Consider the following 10,212-nt stretch of genomic DNA (forward strand, 5'->3'; position numbering starts at 1 on the left):
GAGAAAGTGCTAGCTGACAAGATGCTGCTCATGCCTGCTCTACACTTTGGGGTGGCCACTTTTCCCTGAGCTACATCCCAGCTCTGCATCTATCTCCTGTTCACACCTTAGCTACCAATATCTCCTTAATGTGTGTGAGACACTGAGATTGGAAGGTGATACTCCCTTTCTCCGTAGATCACAAAGTGTAGCAAGCATACATGTATTCTTTTACATCACAATTTTCAGTCTCTCTTGCATTTGCTGCTGCAAGCAGTCCAAAAATTGCAACACCTATGCATCCATTCCCTCTTGACTACAGAAACCCTGTACCTTTTCCATGAGAATATTTACTATAGGGATGAGCCCACCCAAGGTGGTGTTTCTGGAACACAGATCCTCATGGTATCCTTGAAGGGCTTCAGGATTTCTATCAGCTGCCTCATCACTACCTAATCATGATGCCAAAAGGGGTGATCCACACCTATCTTTGTTTCCAGAGACAGATCATGAAGAGGTGTTTGCTGCTTCACTAAACTGTGCAGGTTTATTCAGGTGGAATTCCAGAAGGTGCAAACATCATGAATCAGATACTTACAAGGCATCCCTGTTTCTCACTGAGAAGTTACACACCCTTCATGCTTCAATTCAAATGCCCCTCTATTTTCCTGCATCTCCCTTTCTGGTCCTTCATGAATAGATTTCCATGGTCCTTGGGCCCCAGTCCCCCCCGTCCCCCCCCCTTCACTAGCAGGTTCCTGCAAGTGTAGAAAGCAATGGATACCCTGAAAGCCCCAATCTTCCATTGCCCTTTCATTTTCCTCCCACTGTCTGTAACAAAGAAACCTGCCTGAAATCTCCTTTAGCATCTTTCTTATTGCTGATAGAATATTACATACGGTATGGCATTGGTGGCTATCTATAACCTTGTTGTGCAACACAGTCCACCTGCACCCTGATGCTCAGTCCTGGGAGTCCCCACTAGAGCAGCTGCCTGCCCCCGCCTCAGCCAGATCCCACTAGTGTGCCATAAGGGAGAGGTAAGCATGGTCCAGATATTGCTGGTGAAATGCATACTACTTCCATATGCGTTATCAATCTCTGCCTGTATACAACTATAGCACTGGTTATATAGGGTAGGGATAACCTGCCTACTAAATGTAGTCCTGGAGGGCATTTTGTAATTGGACACTTAAAGCCAAAGTTCTCCACTACTTGCAGGGGCTAGTTATCCAGGGCAATAATTTCCTCAATACTCCTCATTACTTTTTTGGGTGCTGTCTGCCTCTTGCCAGGACAGTGATACTGAAGAGCACCCCATTTCCTCTATGGATTTTTCCTTTGATTGGCAGAAGGGGTCCCCAGGTTAGTACTGCCATCCTCACCTGATGCCAGTTCTAATGGGTGCTGCTACTGCAGGCAATGCTACATACCAGAATTTATCAGATGTTCCTCTTGCTTCCCTCAAATGATATCCTTACTGTAGTGAATATATTGAGCAAGACAGAGGTCTTCCCTCACTTTAAAGTACCTCTACAAAAATCCTAACGCTTAGTATTTGTCTTTCTTATTTAGTGTTATATTAAGATCTTCTCTTTCATACAGGCAACTCACACTTCTCTATAAAATTTTGTTGAATATCCTTCTGTTGTTTGCTTGTCAATGTGTTCCAGGTTGTTGGAAGGATTGATCCTTGTTAAATGTCAGAGGAGTGCAGGCATAAAAAAATTCATTTTCATTTTTCAGTTTCTTTATGGGAGTTTTTTCCCCATGAATTTCTATTCGTGGAATGTTTGATTTGTTTCATTTATGTGAAAAAAACAAATCAAACATTTTTTAAAAAGCCCCAAAAATGAACCAAAAAACTAAAACAAGTCATGACAAGGCCTCGCATCCCCACCATCCTTCCCTCCCACCTGGAAAAATGTCAGGGCCAGGAATCCCCAGGCCCCATCTTACCCAGTTTGGTGGGGATCCACCGGCAAGACATAGGCCCAGGCCGAAGCCTTGGCTTTGCATAGACTGAAGCAGGTCAACACAGCCTCGGTCTCTGCCTATACAAGGCCAATGTCTCAGCCAGAGCCAGGGCCCAAGCAGACACTTCGACCCAGCCCACAGACCAGGTCCCAATACCAAGGCTTAAGCCCGGACCCAGGCCCGATACTGGGCCTGGGTCTGGGCTCCAGCCTAGGCTGAGGCACAGGCACTCTGCTCTGGATCCCAGGGTCTAGGCCAAAGCCCTGGCACCAAGACCCAGCCTCTGAGCCGGGCCATAGCATCAGGCCTGGGTCTGGGTGCCAGCATAAACCAAGGCCCAGGCATTGGTACTTGGCCTTAGACATGGGTCTAGGCTTAGACCCCAGCATTGGGACCTGGACTCTGGAACTAGGCTGAAGACAAGGCATCAGGATCCTTTGGGCTGGGCCATGGTGTCAGCCCTGGGTCCAGACCCTGGCTTAGATCGAGGCCCAGGCATCGGGTCCATCTTCCAAGCTGGGCCCCCTGGATTGGGCCTGAGTCCATGCCAAGGCTCTAGCATCAGGAACTGGCCTCTGGGCTGGGTTGCAGTGTCAAGCCTTGGTCTGAACTATGGCCTAGATGGTGGTCCAGGCATCGTAACACGGCCTGGTGTCTTCTTTGGATACCTGACAGATCAGGAAAGTAACATTTTTCAGGGGATTCAGGTTTTGGCCTTGGTGTCAACCCAGGCCTAGGCCAAGACCACAGCATCATGCTCAGGTATAGGCCACAGACCCTGATTTGGGCCTCAGCCTATTCCTTAGGCAAGGCCACAACCTCGAACCTAAACCTAGGCCCATTGCATTATTTTTCAATGAATGCAAAAAATAAGGTTTGTTTCATTTGGGGGACCCTCAATTTGTTTTGGGGCTCCTGAATGAAATTAATTGCCCTTATTCGTCATGTTTTGTGCATTTGTTTAAAACGTATGCACATCCCTGTAAAAGTAACCTTTTGGTGGAACACTGTTTCATCCATAAATATGAGGTTGCAGCTGCTGAAAAGATTGATAGGGCTTTTGCAGTTTCTAAAATCCGAGACCCTGCAAAGACTTATCTTGTCAACTGTTAAATAACTTACATTGGGAATCTTTGTTTCTGCACATTATATTCCAGATTTTCTTTTCACTGCTAATTTATATCAGAGTTCTCTTGATGTACATTGACATGTGATGACACCAAGCTTGATTGTTTCTAATGTTTTTCTTGTTGTTTGTTGTTCACTTTTATTTTGTTCTGTTCCTTATATTAAATAGAATAAAACAATTTGAACTTAAAATGCCTCCAGATCAAGGATGTCTTCTGTGATCAATTTTCTATATCCTTGAGGGATTATTCTGGCACTGGAGTTGAGGTTGAGGATGAACCCTGAGGAAAAATGCAAGGGCATCACTCACATTCTCTACCTGGGTTGCCTGCTATTCCTGTAGGATGCTCTCAATAACATCAGAATCATCTGTCCATCCTTCACCATACTGGAAACTAAGATGCTACTGACAAAACCTTTCACATTTTCTCCAGCTAGTAGCTCGCCTATTTCTGATTTACAGAATCCCAGACAAAATTGTTCCTCAGAATCAGTTGATGAAACTACTGCCTCCATTGACTTAGAAGCAGTAACCAATGAAGAGAAGCATGCTGATGGTTTTGGCTATTGCACTTCTACCTCAGTTCATTCCACTGCCCTGCTACTGCCAGCTTTGGATGGTTCTCCTGCCTTTGCCCTCTGTTATAAAAGAAGAGGGAGAGGAAAAGATGGTGATGGCACATACTCTCCAATTTCAATTGCTTCTGTCTTGAGCTGTCTTCCACTCCTGCCGTTCTGCACTAGAAAAACATCAGTTTAGTAGCCTTTTTTTATCATTACTACTAGACTGGGTTGCCTCTGCAGCAATTCCTCTTCCCCTGCTTAGATTGTTATTCCTTCCTTTGGCTTTTCCTATCAGTGGCATGATGGAATATTAAATGCCTACTGGGGGATTGGATATTACAAAGGAATTTATTTATTGACACTGTTCCATTACTCATAATACCATTCTACTTTGTGCAGAAATGTCTGTCTCACACACACACACACACACACACACACACACACACATATATAGTGTATGCATAAACTGCTGACTCTTTTTACACACACACCCAAAAACTATTAAAAAGTTAAACAAAACCAACAAGGCTAGTAGCCTGCCAAGACTCTTCTTAATCTTACTGCATTGCACTATACACTCAGACAGACTGAAAGTAAAGCACTGCTTTAATCTACTCTCCCTCCATGAATAGAGAAAGTGCAATGCTACACTCTGTCTTTCTGTTACAGTAAATGAGACCACTGCAGCAGAGATCAGAAACCACCCTTTACCAGTATCAAATCCAATATTTTTAAACTTTTTTTCAAACTCTGAGAGAGCTTCTCAAATGGATCCTTCTCTATCTACTATTAGAGAGGAAATAGAGAGTTTCTTGCATATGCTCAGATATTTCAGAATCAGCATCATTTGATCTCCTTGCCAACTTGTCCCACCTCAGCTCCTATGAGGCTGTGATATCACAAGGCTACAGTTGATAGCTATAGTTATCAGCATGGCCATTTGACTTGAATGGACCATAGACTTGAATGGGAACATAAAAGAATGAGACCAAAACTTTCATTCAGATTTGAGGGATGCCTCCAATAGTTTTGGGTATAATTAATAAAATAAAAATGGACTCATTTGTTGTATTCTATCCATTTTTTTAAATGAATGCACATACCTAGTTTCTAACTTTGGGATTTAAGCACCTAAATTGGACTTTTAGGAATTTACTAGGGTTGAATGTCTAAATGTAGAATCCTGCTTTCACAAGGAGCCTTAAAAGTGGATGGCTACCGGGGAAGAGTTAGGGTAGAGAAAAAGAGTTAGGTGCTTAGCACTGATTTTCAGTGGCACTGATTTTGAAGTAGCACTGATTTTCAGCATCTAATGGGCTCCTAAATCTAGGTAAATGAACAGCAGGCCAAAATTTAGGATCCTAAGTTTAGTCCTATAAATTAAGGTGAATTTTCAGATAAAAATGTAGGCTCCTAACTTTGACTGAAAATAGTTGCCTAACCTAGGTTCCTAACCTAGGTGCCTACATTTAAGTGCTAATTAGTTCATCAGTTTGCTTTGCTACAGTCATAATATGTGAGCCACAGATTATTGATCTCATTTCCCAGATGCATTAACTGGGTATACTTGTTACCAAATCTGAATTACATTTGCTTGTTTCGGACGTGCACACAGACTTTGCCCTAGATAGGAAACACTTGGAGCCTCCCCAACAGAGGCCAGGTGTCAGTTTAGTAGATATTTTTCTGTAGATGTGCAGAGGAAGACTATACTTTTCATGGAAACATACCAAATGAGCACAAATTGGACCTTTCCAGTTTTAGCACTGGGCAGTGAATCAGTAGCCCTGTCTCCATATACAAATTGAAAACAGCTATAATTGCTACTATAGCATTATACCATTAGTCTCAAAAAGGAATAAACTTGATACACTGAAAGAAGTACCATGAATGCATTGTCAGGGCGCAAACTGCACTCTGCCCTTGCACTTAACAGTATACAGTAGGGATGTGCAGAGCAAAATTTTATGTTCATATTTTTTATGTCCGAAAGGGGGTCCCACTTGCGGCCAATATGGACATAAAAAAAATCCAATGAGTTGGGTATATGTACATATGTGCAAAAAAAAAAATTAAACCCCCTCACCCTCCTTAATCCCCCCCCCAGACTTACCACAACTCCCTGGTGATCGAGCGAGGAGTGAGGACGTCATTTCTGCAATCCTTGGCGAGAAGCATGTGACGTCGGTGGCACGTCGAGTGACGCGGCGTCACGTGATTCCCGGCTCGTTCGCGCCGGACGGCTCGTTCGGCCCAAAAAGAACTTTTGGCCAGCTTGGGGGGGCCTCCTGACCCCCTCAAGCTGGCCAAAAGTTCTTTTTGGGCCGAACGAGCCTTCCGGCGCGAACTTGCCGGGAATCACGTGACGTCGGCGCCACGTGATTCCCGGCTCGTTCGCGCCGGATGGCTCGTTCGGCCCAAAAAGAACTTTTGGCCAGCTTGGGGGGGTCAGGAGGCCCCAGGAGGCCCCCCCAAGCTGGCCAAAAGTTCTTTTTGGGCCGAACGAGCCGTCCGGCGCGAACGAGCCGGGAATCACGTGACGCCGGCGTCACTCGACGTGCCGCCGACGTCACATGCTTCTCGCCAAGGATTGCAGAAATGGCGTCCTCACTCCTCGCTCCATCACCAGGGAGTTGTGGTAAGTCGGGGGGGGGGATTAAGGAGGGTGAGGGGGTTTATATTTTATTTTGGCTCAACAATCGCGATTTCCCACATATCGAACATATCTATGTTCGATATGTGGGAAATCCGATCGTTTATGTCGAATCAATTTTTTAAGTAAAAAAAAAATATGAGTTGCGTTTTACTAATGCGGTCAATCCGAATGCACACCCCTAGTATACAGTAAAACAGTGTCCAAAGAATGACTTGTTATAAATAGCATACAGTTCCTTAGTACTGATGAAGAACATTGATTTTATTTTATTTTTTGAAGATTTGAGTATCAGAGTAGGGTGTTGCTGCTTGGCAAGGTCACCAAGCTACTGCAGTTAATCATAGTCAGTGACTCGGCTTAATAATGCAGTATGCCCACAGTGAGTGACATATACAGTAGACAAAAACACTTTGCTATTAACAAAGTTTTACAGAACTGTTTTTCTCAAAGTTAAGTAATTGGGAAGTAACTGGATTTCTTTAGGCATATAGGGGTAGATTTTCAGACGAGCGCGAACAGCCTACTTTTGTTTGCGCTCCAGGCGCAAACAAAAGTACGCTGGATTTTAGTAGATACGCGCGTAGTCGCGCGTATCGGCTAAAATCCTGGATCGGCGCGCGCAAGGCTATCGATTTCGTATAGCCTACGCGCGCCGAGCCGCGCAGCCTACCCCCGTTCCCTCCTAGGCCGCTCCGAAATTGGAGCGGCCTAGAAGGGAACTTTCCTTTGCCCTCCCCTCACCTTCCCCTCCCTTCCCCTACCTAACCCACCCGCCCGGCCCTGTCTAAACCCCCATCCTACCTTTGTCGGGGGATTTACGCCTCCCGGAGGGAGGCGTAAATCCCCGCGCGCCAGCGGGCCTCCTGCGCGCCGGGCCGCGACCTGGGGGCGGGTACGGAGGGCGCGGCCACGCCCCCGGGCCGTAGCCATGCCCCCGTACCCGCCCCCAAAACGCTGCCGACACGCCCCCGAAACGCCGCGACGACCGGGCCCGCCCCCCGACACGCCCCCGACACGCCCCCCTCGGAGAACCCCGGGACTTACGCGAGTCCCGGGGCTCTGCGCGCGCTGGGAGGCCTATGTAAAATAGGCTTCCCGGCGCGCAGGGCCCTGCTCGCGTAAATCCGCCCGGTTTTGGGCGGATTTACGCGAGCAGGGCTCTGAATATCCGCCCCATAGTTACTAGGGGTGTGCATTCGTATTGAACATAAATGTAAAACGCTACTTTTTTTTTTTTTTAACTTAAAAAAGTGATAAGACATAAACGATCGGATTTCCAACTTATTCAACATAGCTATGTTGGATAAGTTGGAAATCGCGATTGTTGATCCAAAATAAAAATTTAAACCCCTCACCTTCCTTAATCCCCCCCCAAAGACTTACCACAACTCCCTGGTGATCCAGCGAGGAGTGAGGACGCCATTTCTGAAAGCCTTTCCGAGGAGCATGTGACGTCGGCGCCACGTCGGAGTGACGCGGCGTCACGTGATTCCCCGCGGGTTCGCGCCGGAACGCTCGTTCGGCCCAAAAGGAACTTTTGGGCCGAACGAGGGTGCCGGAGGGAACTCGCGGAGAATCACGTGACGCCGCGTCACACCGACGTCACGTGATTCCCCGCGGGGTCGCTTCCGGGATCCTCGTTCGGCCCAAAAGGAACTTTTGGCCAGCTTGGGGGTGTCAGGAGGCCCCCCCAAGCTGGCCAAAAGTTCCTTTTGGGCCGAACGAGGATCCCGGAAGCGACCCCGCGGGGAATCACGTTACGTCGGCGTCACGTCGGAGTGACGCGGCGTCACGTGATTCCCCGCGGGTTCGCGCCGGAACGCTCGTTCGGCCCAAAAGGAACTTTTGGCCAGCTTGGGGGGGCCTCCTGACACCCTTAATCCCCCCCTCCTTAATCCCCCCCTCCCCAAGACTTACCACAACTCCCTGGTGGTCCAGCGGGGTCAGGACGCCATTTCTGACCAACTTTGCAAGGAGCACGTGACGTCGGCGTCACGTCGGAGTGACGCGGCGTCACGTGATTCCCCGCGGGTTCGCGCCGGAACGCTCGTTCGGCCCAAAAGGAACTTTTGGCCAGCTTGGGGGGCCCTCCTGACACCCTTAATCCCCCCCCTCCTTAATCCCCCCCTCCCCAAGACTTACCACAACTCCCTGGTGGTCCAGCGGGGTCAGGACGCCATTTCTGACCAACTTTGCAAGGAGCACGTGACGTCGGCGTCACGTCGGAGTGACGCGGCGTCACGTGATTCCCCGCGGGTTCGCGCCGGAACGCTCGTTCGGCCCAAAAGGAACTTTTGGCCAGCTTGGGGGGGCCTCCTGACACCCCCAAGCTGGCCAAAAGTTCCTTTTGGGCCGAACGAGGGTGCCGGAGGGAACTCGCGGGGAATCACGTGACGCCGCATCACTGCGACGTGACGCTGACGTCACGTGCTCCTTGCAAAGTTGGTCAGAAATGGCGTCCTGACCCCGCTGGACCACCAGGGAGTTGTGGTAAGTCTTGGGGAGGGGGGGATTAAGGAGGGTGAGGGGTTTAAATTTTTATTTGCACATATGGACATATACTCAACTCATTGAATTCTGTTTATGTCCATATTGACCGCAAATGGGACCCCCTTTGGACATATGGACATGTGAACTTAAACTTTTGCTCTGCACATCCCTAATAGTTACCTAGGCCGGGGAGGGAATAATGCAAGAAAAGCACTATCCCTTATCTCAATTAATCTTGCATCTCTTAAAGAGAGTATCATTTAAAGAACCTCTTTAGAGGAACATAAGGACCAACCAGGAATATACTGTGTTAAGCACTGCTTTACATAAGAAGAACCCAAACCAAACAGACCTTTAAAAATTAGTAATAAAACTTTAAACTAGATACAAAAAGTAATTCGGAGCCAATGCACATCTTTAAAAATAAGATATATTCTAATGGGATTTAGTTCCACTTAACAATCTAGCAGCAGTGTTCTGAACCAACTGAAGTGTACAGATACTCTTTTTGAGCAGACCAACCACAAGAGAGATAACAATAATTTATATCTGATGTGATCATGGCATGAATCACCATGCTAGGGCAGTTTATTCAAGAAACGGATGGAGTTTGCAAAACTGAGCTGTTGCATTGAAAGGAAGGGGGTCTCTTGGCCTTCACATTATTAGTTAACTCAGCACACAATTAAGTACATGCATTAGAAAGCTCCATTTTATATGTGGTGAGTTTTGTAAATGTGTATTTATGTACTGTAATCCATCTAAGCTTAAAGGGATTTATAATTCCTATGAATAGCAAAGAAAGCAATGACAAAATCAATAAAACTTACAGATGGATGAGGGAAACCTTCATTTTCCTGTTTGGATAAGAAAGTGTGGTTTCTATCAATTAATATTTATAACAAATTACACCTGCATGCAATGTAATTTACCTGCTTTTTTTTTCAGTTGTTTAAATATTTACAATTTACAGTTAATTATATTTTGAAAAAAAAAATAACCATTAACATCCAGGGCCTAAATGAAGATATTTATTTATTTTATTTTATACTGCTGTTTCAAAACAGGCTCAGGGTGATATACATACATTACATATATATTAAGAAATCTTCTAAATGTTACTCTCCTCTTTCCTTTGAACATCTGCATTTTTCTTCAATAATTACAGTCAATAGTTACTTGAAAGGTCGGATCAGATACCTGGAATCAAAAAAGGGGAAAATAGAATACAGCAGGTTCCAAACAATAATCTACAGAAATCACAGATTAAATAAAATCCCTGCAGACACATGTAATAGCTGTAATCCTCTTTCTGTATGCCTGTTTCCCATTCTTGGATGCAGAAAACATCTGCGCATGCAAAGCAGCTCATTACTCGTCAATTTCATGAAAATAAGATAACATGGCTTGACTGAAAA

This window comes from Rhinatrema bivittatum, chromosome 4 (genome assembly GCF_901001135.1).
Source record: "Rhinatrema bivittatum chromosome 4, aRhiBiv1.1, whole genome shotgun sequence".
NCBI classification, from domain to species: domain Eukaryota; kingdom Metazoa; phylum Chordata; class Amphibia; order Gymnophiona; family Rhinatrematidae; genus Rhinatrema; species Rhinatrema bivittatum.